Source organism: Castanea sativa, chromosome 2, assembly GCF_040712315.1.
Source record: "Castanea sativa cultivar Marrone di Chiusa Pesio chromosome 2, ASM4071231v1".
NCBI classification, from domain to species: domain Eukaryota; kingdom Viridiplantae; phylum Streptophyta; class Magnoliopsida; order Fagales; family Fagaceae; genus Castanea; species Castanea sativa.
The window spans coordinates 16,674,976-16,687,560 of NC_134014.1; positions in this window are offsets into that span (position 1 = coordinate 16,674,976).

The following is a 12,585-nucleotide window of genomic DNA, read 5'->3' on the forward strand; positions in this document are numbered from 1 at the left end:
TAAGCGTTAATCATTACCTTTTCTCTCCAGAAGCTCGTGAAGAATCGCATAATCAACTCTCGTAAGTTCTTACTTTCTTTACTCATTCCTTCTCGGCTTCTGTCCTCAGCCACCATCTAAACCTCCCTTCTTCTTAAAACTCTCATTTTCGCTTCTCCCAAATGGGTAGATTTAAGTGTTTGGTAGATACTGACACCGGTATGGAGGGTTTTAGGGCCAAATACCAGATTCCCAATGACGTAGGTCTAAGATATTGCCCAGTAGAAGCCATAGGTAACGCTAGAAGAGAGGGAGAAGTCCTCATTCCTATGATCGCCTTCATAGAAGGTGGGATGACTCTCCCCATGAAAAATGTGACCAGTGAATACCTTCGCAACCATAAGTTATGCCCAGACCAATGCACACCAAACATGTTTAGAGTCTTAGGTGGCGTCAATGCTCTGAACGAGCAAATGGGTCTGAACCTCACATGGCACGACATTGTCTATATGTACGAGTGCCATAAATTCAAAAATATAGGATATTACATTAAATCCCAGTCTAGCATAGTTAGGCTGATTTCCTGTCTTCCTAAATACAACAAAGGCATGAAAGACGACTACCACATCGCCTCAGGAAACTGGTATGACGGTCCTCACTGCCCAGTCGAATGGGGAGAGCCATGTGTGACTCCTTAGGAGTTAGATTTCTTAACCCATGATTCAATCTCGTTGCCTTTACCGCCTTTAATTTTTATTACACATTATTACTCCTTGTCTTGATGTTTATCACTATTCTGACCATGCTAGTCTTCTCGGATGCTTTTTCTCACAGATAAACAACACGTACGCCCACGCCTCAACCTTTGCAACGTTGCTGACTTGAACCGTGTCCTCCGCTCCGAAGTATTCGTTAGTGAGGACTTACAAGTGAGAGCTGCCCACCTGATACTGGGATACGACCAGTGGACTTCTAAGAAATTGACAACGCGATCATTGCGGGAGATAAGCGACGCAGAAAGATAGACGTGGCAAGACCCAGCTTCCTTTCCAACCGTGAACTCCCCGACGACCCCTTTATCATTCTATACACACGCCCTATCGCCGCGATTCCTCTCTCGGCACACTCCTAGACAACTGCCGTCCGAGAAGAGCAAGCGTCCTTGCTAAAATCGTTGGACGAGGAGATAGACCAATTTCAACTTGAGGACGTTGAAAGGCCTCGAGGAGATCCACTTGTCATTCTCTCGGATGAGGAACACGCGCCCGCCGAGACTTCGGGGATACAAGGTCTGGTGATTGCCCAGCCTGACTCTAGCTCCGAAGAAGAAGAAAACATGGATGCTTTACAGCAGCTGATACACAAGAAGGGCGCGAGAGTCTCTAAAAAGGGAACAGGTGGGTCGCAAGTCCCTCCGTCCTTGCTACCACCCCCTCCTCCCTCTGACCCTAAGCCTCTTGTTCTAGAGTCCAAGAAGAAGAGGAAGAGTGAGGTCGAGGAGGCAGATGCGGAGAGGCAGAAGAAGCTGAAGCAACAACAACAACAAAAGCCTAGCAAAGACAAGGGACGTGCCTCTTCAGTAGAAAGAGGGGAGAACAGGGACCTTGCCGAGGTACGCCGTGCACCGGCTACTTGGTCTCCCGAGCTTAAACTAGACGGGGCACCAATCTCTTTCCAGTCTAGTATCCGGGCGTTCCAGCAAGGCCATGCTCTCCATCCGACCAACGCCTTGGAACGTCCCCTTCTTCTGCCCAAGGACATGGACGCCCTGGACAAAATGAACCAGCCGCATCTGTTCCTTTCGCTAAAAAGGGACTTAGCCCTGGTGAGTATTTGAGTCTTATCCTCACCTTATTTTTCATTACACCTTATCGTAAGAAACGTTCTTATGCACTTGATACTTGCGTTTCTAATAGTGCATTCATTTTCATATTTCACCACAGGCCATCCAGGAAGCCTTCGCTGCCGAGAAGTGGGTGGAAGATTCTCAGAAGAAGGCTGGACTTGAACTGGAGCTTAGGCAGGAGACCGAGAAGTCCTTAGGCCAAGCTCTTGCGCATAATGAGAAGCTAACCACATAGCTGGCGGAGCTGAAGAGGGAAAAGGACGGTGCTGAGGCCAGCTTGAAGACGATGAGGACCCAGGTGGAGAGGCAACGCAAGCTTCTTCGTTAAAAGGATGAAAACTTGTCCAAAACTCAATAGGAAAACTCCGACCTGAAGAAGGAGCTTGCCAGGATGAAGGACGAGGCTCGTACCTTCAAAGACTCTATGGAGACCGCGAAGAAGATTGCTTACGAGGAAAGGGTGGTGGCGACAGCAAAACCAGCTAACTGAGGAGTTCGCCGAGCTGTGCCGAGAGTACTGCCAACAGGTGTGGGAGGAAGCCTTAAATGTGGCAAGGATTCCCTCAACTTCCGAGATGAGGAAGCCTGAAAACATTTGGCTCCCCCTAGACATCCAGGTGATAGAAGAACTTCCTCCTGTCGCCCCTGCCCCTGAGACAGCATCTTCCATGCTCCCTCCTATGATCCTAGAGCCCATTCCTACTCCTACAGAACCTACAAGTTCCAATAAAGAGAAGGAACAGGGTGAAGGTGCCGAAAAGACTACAAGCCAAAGCGCCGAGCCTATTGTCCCTCCACCAGTGGCAACAGACAAGGGAAAACAAGCACAGTCCTCATTTGAAATAGAGTTGAAACGTACAGAGGCTGCCAGCACGTCCGAGCAAAACCCCCCTTCAAAGGCTTAGGGTCTAGGCTAGATAGGACTTCTCTTTTTGTTATGTAACAAATTTTTAAATTTTTTGCTTTGAATGTACATTAACAGTTTTTAATAAGAAACTGTCTGGCTTAATTTCATTTGACTTGCAATTTTTAGTATAAAAATACCCATCAACACAAAAATGAATGAATGGAACAGCTAACTCCACTTGTAATATGTCAATTTGTTATGACTTTAAATAGAAGTACACATACTTAGTTTATACTTTACAAATCAAGCCTCAAGAGCATAACATATGTGACACAGCAATATACAATCAAAAACTTAACTTAGAATTTAATTTGGGGCATAAAGCAATCCAAGTGTTTCATCAACACCTCAATACTAATGTGATATGGTTTTTGCCAATGTTCTCAAAGTAGAGGGTTCAAGGACCCAGCATAATCAAACTTCCTTTCAACAACAAGTAGGATGTCAATTTTTACAAAGCATGTGGTCCGAGAACCATACATGTCCAAGTTTCTAGTTAATACTTAGAAACAGTAACTTGTAATATTAATTCCCCAAAGTAGAAGGTCTGTGGACCCAACATAACTAAGGTTCTATTTAACAAATGATAAGATATTAATTTCCACAAGGTATGTGGTCCGAGGACCATCCATGACCAAGTTTCTGTTTGACACTTGATAAGACATCAATTTCCACAAGGAATGTGGTCCGAGAACCATGCATGACCAAGTTTCTGTTTGACACTTAGAAATAGTAACTTGAAATGCTAATTTCTCCAAAGTAGAAGGTCTATGGACCCGACATAACTAAGGTTCTGTTTAACAAATGATAAGATATCAATTTTCACAAGGTATGTGATCCGAGGACCATCCATGACCAAGTTTCTGTTTGACACTTGATAAGATATCAATTTTCACAAGGTATGTGGTCCGAGGACCATGCATGACCAAGTTTCTGTTTGGCACTTGATAAGATATCAATTTCCACAAGGTATGTGGTCCAAGGACCATGTATAACCAAGTTTCTGTTTGACACTTGATAAGATATCAATTTTCACAAGGTATGTGGTCCGAGGACCATGCATGACCAAGTTTCTGTTTGATACTTGGAAATAGTAACTTTAAATGTTAATTTCCCCAAAGTAGAAGGTCTGTGGACCCAACATAACTTAGGTTCTGTTTAACAAATGATATGATATCAATTTCCACAAGGTATGTGGTTCGAGGATCATGCATGACCAAGTTTCTGTTTGACACTTGATAAGATATCAATTTTCACAAGGTATGTGGTCCGAAGACCATGCATGACCAAGTTTCTGTTTGACACTTGATAAGATATCACTTTTCACAAGGTATGTGGTCCGAGGACCATCCATGACCAAGTTTCTGTTTGACACTTGATAAGATATCAATTTCCACAAGGTATGTGATCCGAAGACCATGCATGACCAAGTTTCTGTTTGACACTTGATAAGATATCAATTTTCACAAGGTATGTGGTCCGAGGACCATGCATGACCAAGTTTCTGTTTGACACTTGATAAGATATCAATTTCCACAAGGTATGTGGTCCGAGGACTATGCATGACCAAGTTTCTGTTTGATACTTGGAGATAGTAACTTGAAATGTTAATTTCCCCAAAGTAGAAGGTCTGTGGACCCAACATAACTAAGGTTCTGTTTAACAAATGATAAGATATCAATTTCCACAAGGTATGTGGTTCGAGGACCATGCATGACCAAGTTTCTGTTTGACACTTAATAAGATATCAATTTCCACAAGGTATGTGGTCCGAGGACCATGCATGACCAAGTTTCTGTTTAACACTTGATAAGATATCAATTTCCACAAGGTATGTGGTCCGAGGACCATGCATGACCAAGTTTCTGTTTGATACTTGGAGATTGTGAGAGATAAACCCAAGTACATATTGATAATTTGAACAATGAAAGATAAGAGTACTTTTTATTAATAATAATACCTTCGCAGGTTGTTTACATTCCAAGGGCGTTGTACAATTTTTTCATCTAGATCAGCTAATCGATATGATCCTATGCCAGCTACAAAGATGCTCCGATAGGGTCCTTCCCAATTTGGTGCTAGCTTTCCCCATGCTGGGTTTTTGGCAGTACCCACAACTTTCCTCAACACCAGATCTCCAAGCGCTAGTGGCATTAGCTTCACATGAGCATCATATCCTCGTTTAAGCTTCTGCTGATAGTAAGCCATTTGGACCATAGCGGCCTCTCGCCGCTCCTCAACCAGATCCAGGCTTTTTTCAAGAAGGCCATTGTTATTTTTTAGGCTTAAAGAACTTGTCCTTAGCGTGGGGAAACCAAATTCTAAAGGTATCACCACCTCGGCCCCATAGGTCATGGAGAAGGGTGTTTCTCCAGTGGATCTGTGTGGTGTAGTCCGATACGTCCATAAAACATGTGGTAACTCCTCTACCCATCTACCCTTCGCATCATCAAGCCTATTCTTAAGTCCACTGACTATGACTTTGTTAACGGCCTCGGCCTGCCCATTTCCCTGAGGATAAGCTAGGGTGGAGTATCTGTTTGTGGTGCCCATGTCACTACAATATTTCCTGAAAGCTCTACTATCAAATTGGACGCCATTATCTGAAATAAGTGTGTAAGGTACCCTAAATCTAGTAATAATATTCTTCCAGATAAACTTCTTGGAGTCGATATCCCTAATATTTGCTAAAGGCTCAGCTTCGACCCATTTGGTGAAGTAGTCGGTTCCCATGAGTAGCCACCTTTTGTTTCCCATAGCCCTCGAAAAATGTCCAACTATATCCAGTTTCCATTGAGCGAATGGCCAAGGACTGGACAAAGGATTAAAGACCCCCCCAGGGTGATGAATGTTGGGAGCGAACCTTTGGCATTGGTCACACTTTCTCGCGTAATCTTGAGCTTCCCTCTGCATATTGGGCCACCAATATCCCTGAATCAGAGCTCTATGGGCTAAGGATCTTCCCCCAGTATGGCTTCCGCAGATTCCCTCATGCAATTCTTCCAAAAGTGCCTCTGTTGCCTCAGGATGTACACATAGCAAATATGATTCGGAGAATGAGCGTTTGTACAATTTCTGATCTTTGGACAACCAGAAACGAAGCGCCTTTTAACGAATCTTATCTGCTTCAGACTTTTCCTCGGGAAGAATATTGCTTTTTAGAAAAGATATCACAGGGTCAATCCAACTAGGTCCAGGCCTTATCAGATGGATACAGACGGCACCTTCAGTGGTCACAGTTGGTTTTAGCAGTCTTCAACGAAGATAATCCTAGGCAAACATTGAGCCGAGGATGTCGCCAAAGTGGCCAACGAGTCCGTATGTGTGTTTTCACTTCTAGAAACGTGAGAAAGTATAAAAGAATCAAACTCGGATTGTAAACACTTAACCTGGGTCAGGTACTCTTGCATTCTTGGATCCCTAGCCTCTATGGTCCCCGTCACTTGGCCAACCACTAACTGAGAATCCGAGAACATATGAACTTCCTTTCCCCCCATTCTACGTACCATGTTCATACCAACCAAGACCGCTTCGGACTCGGCCTCGTTATTAGTTGCCGAGAACGCTAATCTCAATGATTTTTCGAAGACGATTCCCTCAGGGGATACCAAAACAAGTCCAACACCAAACCCCCTCTGGTTGGCTGCCCCATCAATGGACACTTTCCAAATCGGAGGTCCTTTGTCCATGATCATGCCAACTGATTTTTCATCCATGTGTGATTCCTTCGCAGTTTCTTCCAACAATGGTTCAACAAACTCTGCCACCAAATCTGCGAGAACCTGGCCTTTCACCGAGGTGCGTGGCATGTATTTGATATCAAAAGCTCCCAAAATAGTTCTCCACTTAGCTACCCTTCCCGAGTAGTCAGCACTTCGTAACATTGACTTGAGAGACAGTTGGATCAAAACCACAACTGTGTGGGACTGAAAATAGTGAGGAAGCTTCCGCGTGGCATGGACTACAGCCAGAAGTGCCTTCTCTAAAGGTAGATAACGCACCTCAGCTTCATTCAAGGATTTGCTGACATAATAAACCGGTTTTTGTACCCCGCCGTCGTCCCTTATAAGGACCAGGCTAACTGCATGGACGGCCACAACTAGGTATGTAAATAGGATTTCATCAACCTCCGGCCAAGACATAATAGGTGGCCGAGAAAGATATTCCTTAAGTTGTTGGAAAGCTAAAGCAGACTCCTCGGACCATTGGAATCCTTTCCATTTATTTAACAGTTGGAAAAAAGGCATGCACTTGTCAGCTAACCGAGAAATAAATCTGCTGAGAGCAGCGATCATCCCGGTCAACTTCTAAACTTTCTTTGGATTTCGAGGTGGTTGCAAGCTCTGAATGGCTCTGACCTGTGCCGAATTCACCTCTATTCCTCTATGAGTCACCATGTAGCCTAGGAACTTTCCGGAACCCACCCCAAAAGAACACTTTGAGGCGTTAAGGCGCAGCTTGTACTTTCTAAGTATTTGAAAGGTATCGTCCAGATCTTTCACATGCGTAGGTATTGTCTTACTCTTCACTACCATATCATCCACATATACCTCAATGGTCTTTCCAAGTTGTGACTCAAATATTCTAGTCATCATCCTTTGGTAAGTAGCCCCGGCATTTTTCAATCCGAACGGCATCACTTTATAGTGATAGTTCCCCGTTGGAGTGATGAAAGCAGTCTTCTCCTGATCACCAAACGCCAATGGTATTTGGTGATAAACTTGGAAATAATCTAAAAAACTCATCCAAGGATGCCCAACCGTAGCATCCACAAGCTAATCGATGCGTGGCATCGGGAACGAGTCATTTGGGCAGGCTTTGTTCAGGTCTGTGAAGTCCACACATACTCTCCACTTTCCATTCTTCTTTTTCACCACAACTGTATGCGCCAACATCTCCAGGTAAAAAACTTCTTTAATAGCCCTAGCCCTTTTGAGCTTGAGCACTTCTTCCTTAACAGCCTCGGAATGCTCTTTGGAGGAACGCCGAGGTGGTTGCCTCCTAGGAACAACGGCAAGGTTGACGTTCAAATGATGACAAATGAAGCTTGGGTCAACCCCCGGAGCCTCATAGGGATCCCGGGCAAAGACATCGATATTGTCCTTCAAAAACTTCACCAATTCCATCTTCTCTTGGTGTGGTAACCGTATACCAACTTGAAAAAACCTTTCGGGGTCATTGGCTATGAGAAACCTCTCCAGATCTTCACACATGGCCTCCTCCGCTGTCACCACATCGGGCGCAGCTAGAGTTATTAATTGCTATAAGTCATTCCCAGCCAAGGCCGAGGACTCTAATTTGGCTTGATGCAGTACTGCAGCTGATATGCATTGCTGGCCACAAATTGGCTGCCAAGAATTTCTTCGATGAATCCCCCCGAGGGAAATTTTACTTTAACATACAAAGTCGAAGAGACAGCACCCAAAGCGTGCAGCCAAGGCCTGGCAAGGATGGCCGTGTATGGGGAATATGCGTCAACCACAATAAAATTTACCTCGACCGTTTCCAAGCTAGACTGTACAGGCAATTGAATCTGTCCCTTTGGTATAACAGCTTTCCCTTCAAAACTTATTAATGGTGAGTCATAAGGAGTGAGATCCTCCAGTTTCAACTTAAGCCCCTTGAATAGTTGGGGTACATAATATCCGCACCGCTGCCTTAATTGATCATCACCCTTCTAACGTCGTAATTCCCTATCCTCAACGTGACCACCAGGGCGTCATCATGGGGTTGAATAGCCCCAACCTTATCCTCATCAGAGAATCCTAAGATAAGCACACTCCCTCTGATCCTCTTCGGCTTCGAGCCTAACTCCTCGGCATGGGAGTGTGACACTGCCATCACCCTGGTAGGACAGGAACCGGTCCTGCCAAGTGCAGCGAAGATGACATTAATCGTTCCCAAGGGCGGCCGAGATGAGTTGTTCTTCTGATTATTTGAACCTGATTGACTGCCTTGCCCGTTAGGTTGGTACAGGTGCTGCTTCAACTTCCCCTCGCTAACAAGCTGCTCTAGATGGTTCCAGAGGGTCTGACAATTCTCGGTAGTATGACCCACATCCTGATGGTACTGACAAAAAAGGTTCTGATTCCGCTTCGTAGGGTCCCCCGCCATCTTACTGGGCCATTTGAAGTAGGGTTCCTTACGGACCTTTTCCAGCAGTTGGTGCACTGGTTCTCGGAATACAGTATTAACTACTTGAGGAGTGGTTGGACCAGATTGCCCAGAGTAATCTCTCCTCGGCTTATTGTTACAGTACCTGTCCGACCTGAAATCCCTTCTCTCCTGCGGGATAACCTTCGCCTTACCCTTACCCTGCTGTTGGTCCTCCTCAACCCTTTTGTATTCGTCAATACGATCCATGAGACGACGTACACTCCGTACGGGCTTTTTGGTCAAGGATTTCCTGAAATCATGATTAGTGGGAAGGCCCACTTTAAAAGTATTAATCGCCACCTCGTAAAAATCTCCATCTATCTCATTGAACATCTCCCAATACCTGTCGGAGTATGCTTTCAATGTCTCACCCTCCCTCATGGCCATAGATAATAGCGAGTCCAACGGTCGTGGAACTCTGCTGCATATAATGAACCGAGAGGCGAATGCCCTAGTAAGTTCCCTGAACGAACCTACAGACCCTGACTTCAACCCATTGAACCATCTCATAACAACAGGTCCTAGGCTAGAAGGAAAGACTTTGCACATCAAGGTCTCGTTATGAAAATGCACCGCCATCCTCTGATTAAAGTGGCTCACATGTTCCACCGGGTCCGTCCGGCCATTATAAATGGTGAAGGTGGGCTGGGTGAACCGCCTAGGGTGCCTTCCATTCTCAATCCTACGTGAGAAGGGCGATTTGGAGAGTTGGTGTAACGCTCGGCTCATAGCGTCGTTCCCCAAGCCCCTAGAGGGAAGCTTCCTATGCTTACGACCCGGTAGGTCATCCTCTTCGCAAGAGAAGGTTTCGTTGGAGGGAGTCCTAGACCTTGAACTGTAACTGCTTCCCCAAGATTCCCCTGAAGAAGGATTGGATGGGGGTGAAGCCTGCCTTCGTCTGACACGACGCAGCTTCTTCTTGAGGTGGTCAATCTCCCTCTGCATGGCCTTGGCATCATCCTCATGGGTGGCTTTGCCTCCGCCACGCGTATGACTCGCACTAGGATACACGGTATGAACACTTCCCTCTGGATCCCTCCGGCGCTCAAGACGCTTAAAAAGATCTTCGAGCTGTGATCCCTGAGATTCTGCATGATGCGAACCTAAGCCTGCCATGACGCTCCAATTCCTTCAACGCTAGATTTCCCACAGACGACGCCAATTGTAAGTGCACAATTGTACCCAGACCCAAAAACAAGTGTTGGGCTCAGGCCCAATGAGCCTTATACAATAAAATGTGTAAAGTATGGATTTGAAATCTAGGTTCGGGATGTTGGAAGTTTTACTAACAGACTAGAGTGCCACAATCTATGCAAGTGGTAAACGAATATGATAAAGGGACCTCCTCGGACGTAAGCCGTGGACGATTTGTATAAAAATTCTCTTTCTATGCTAACGTTTACAATTCTTAGTTCCTATTTTTCTCAGCAGAAAGTGCCGATCCCCCTTCTCTTTCCTCTCTCGTTTCCTTATATACTTCTTCTTCACTGGTTCATCCACGTGTCATATAAATCTTCCCTTGGGATACTTGTCCCATCCACCACCTTCTTGAAGTCTTCAAATAATAGCAGGGAGGTTGAATCCTACTGTTCAGAGGTCATTTCCTCATTAATGCGGCTAGGGAGGTAGATGCAAGGCCTTTGATGTGGTGGTATCAGCTTTTTCCTTAGATATTTCTCACATGTCCCTGCTTCTAAAGGGTGCTTGGATCACCCTCTTACCCACCAGTTCTTCCAGAGTTCTGCCTCTAACCTATTTAGCAAGTCCCAGGGTCATTGCTGGACCTATCCGAGAAGACACTCCTCCTCGGACAACTCCTCGGACTACTATAGTGCGGATTGACTTGTGGGCCTAGAAACCCTGATCAAAACAGACTGGTACTAACCGATCAGGCCCAAAGCCCAAACATTTATTCAATAGCTTTTACCCCCCATAGATGGTGTAACATCGTATAGATGGGTGGACGAATTAGCTTCTCAAAAAAAAAAAAAATATATATATATATATATATATATATATATATATATATATATATGAGTGGACGAATTTAAAAATAAATTAGAAAATCAATATGGGTGAGCGCTAAAGTTGCAAAGCCAGCTAGTTTTGAATGGAGAGAAAAGTAGGCATGAGTTCACATTTTTTGAAAATGTTGCACTCATCTTGGCTATGTGGTTTTTTTTTTTTTTAATCTTCTGCCATGCATCAAATTTTGATTCATATGTTCTTGAACTTAGGTTTGAGGAGTCAAGTCTGATCCTTTTGTCAACAAAAGTGTTGACGATGACTACTAGATTACTAATGCATTCCTATTCTTGCCATGTTAGTGTAATTAAAGAGAAAAAAGGGGGTGAGTAAATTATATGTAAACAATAATTTTCATTCTCGCATTAATAAGTGATAAACAAGAGAAAGCAAGAGTTAGGCGAAGGAGGAAAATGTGATTTTGTTATTGTTATCACTAACCAGACTGTGGACAACTATATTTTGGACCTATTGAAGAGAAGGTAATACAAAAGACATTTGCTAGTTTCTACTTTTTATAATAGCGTGAAGGTTTCAGGTAATCAGTTTGTTTTTTCATTACATGTGCGACTCAAGGACCTTATTTTCTCTAATCATAAATTGTTCACGTATTGTATTTTACAAAATGCTAATGTGCACTAGTGGGTAATTTGACTAAAATACATGCCAAGGCACTTAAAGTGTTCATAAATTTGATTTTGATTTTGATATTCATCAAGTGCTCATCCAAGTATTTGTGTTTGATTTCTAGATATAAAATCTTAATTATTTGGAAAATAACTTGTGACAATATAGTGGCTCATATGACAAACATGTCTCAATAATTTGTACAATTTTCAATTGTAAATTGCTTTAGAGACTGCTTTTGTGGATCCATATATTTGGCATGATAACAAAAATGATCCTTATATTTTGGAAACCATAAGGTTTTACAATAAATTATGGGGATAAATGTGTTGCATGTAAGTTTGCAATTATTTCATAAAGTTTATTGTTACGTATGAGATTTGGATCATTCAAGTGAGTCATTTATTTAAGTGCATTTCGAGTTTTTTTGCACTTATCATGTATTGAAATATTATTTCATGTCATTTTTACGTGCATACTGTCATAATCAATATTAGGATCGGTTGATCTTTATGAGAGTAATTCTTAGGTACTCCCGGAGTACGGAGAATGGTGCTCCCTCCTCTCACATTCATGGTGAGGCTTTTATATTGCTTTGCCAGCAAGCCTTTAGTTATGAAATTAATATATATTAGCTCAATAATTTTAACTCAATGGACACTTTCAATTTCTTAAAATTCTCTCTTACATTGAGTAACTTTATGTCGATATTTTTATTTCGACTTTCACAATCATTGTTCTTAGAGAAGAAAATTATAGCCTAGTTATCTTTAAAATCTTTAAAGGTCTCATCATAAAATCAACAATCTTAAGAACTATCCATAATGTCTGTCTTATAGCTTCATAACATATAGGATATCTTACATGACAAATCAAATCACTACTTGCAAGTAGTATGTCATTCATATTTAGGCGTAAAAACAATGCATTTACTCCCATTGATCTTAAGGTATATACATTGATCAATAATGTGCCCGGTAAAACTAAATGAGGCAACAATGTTGGTGAACCTTTATATACCATAAGTGGGATGCTTATATGCCTA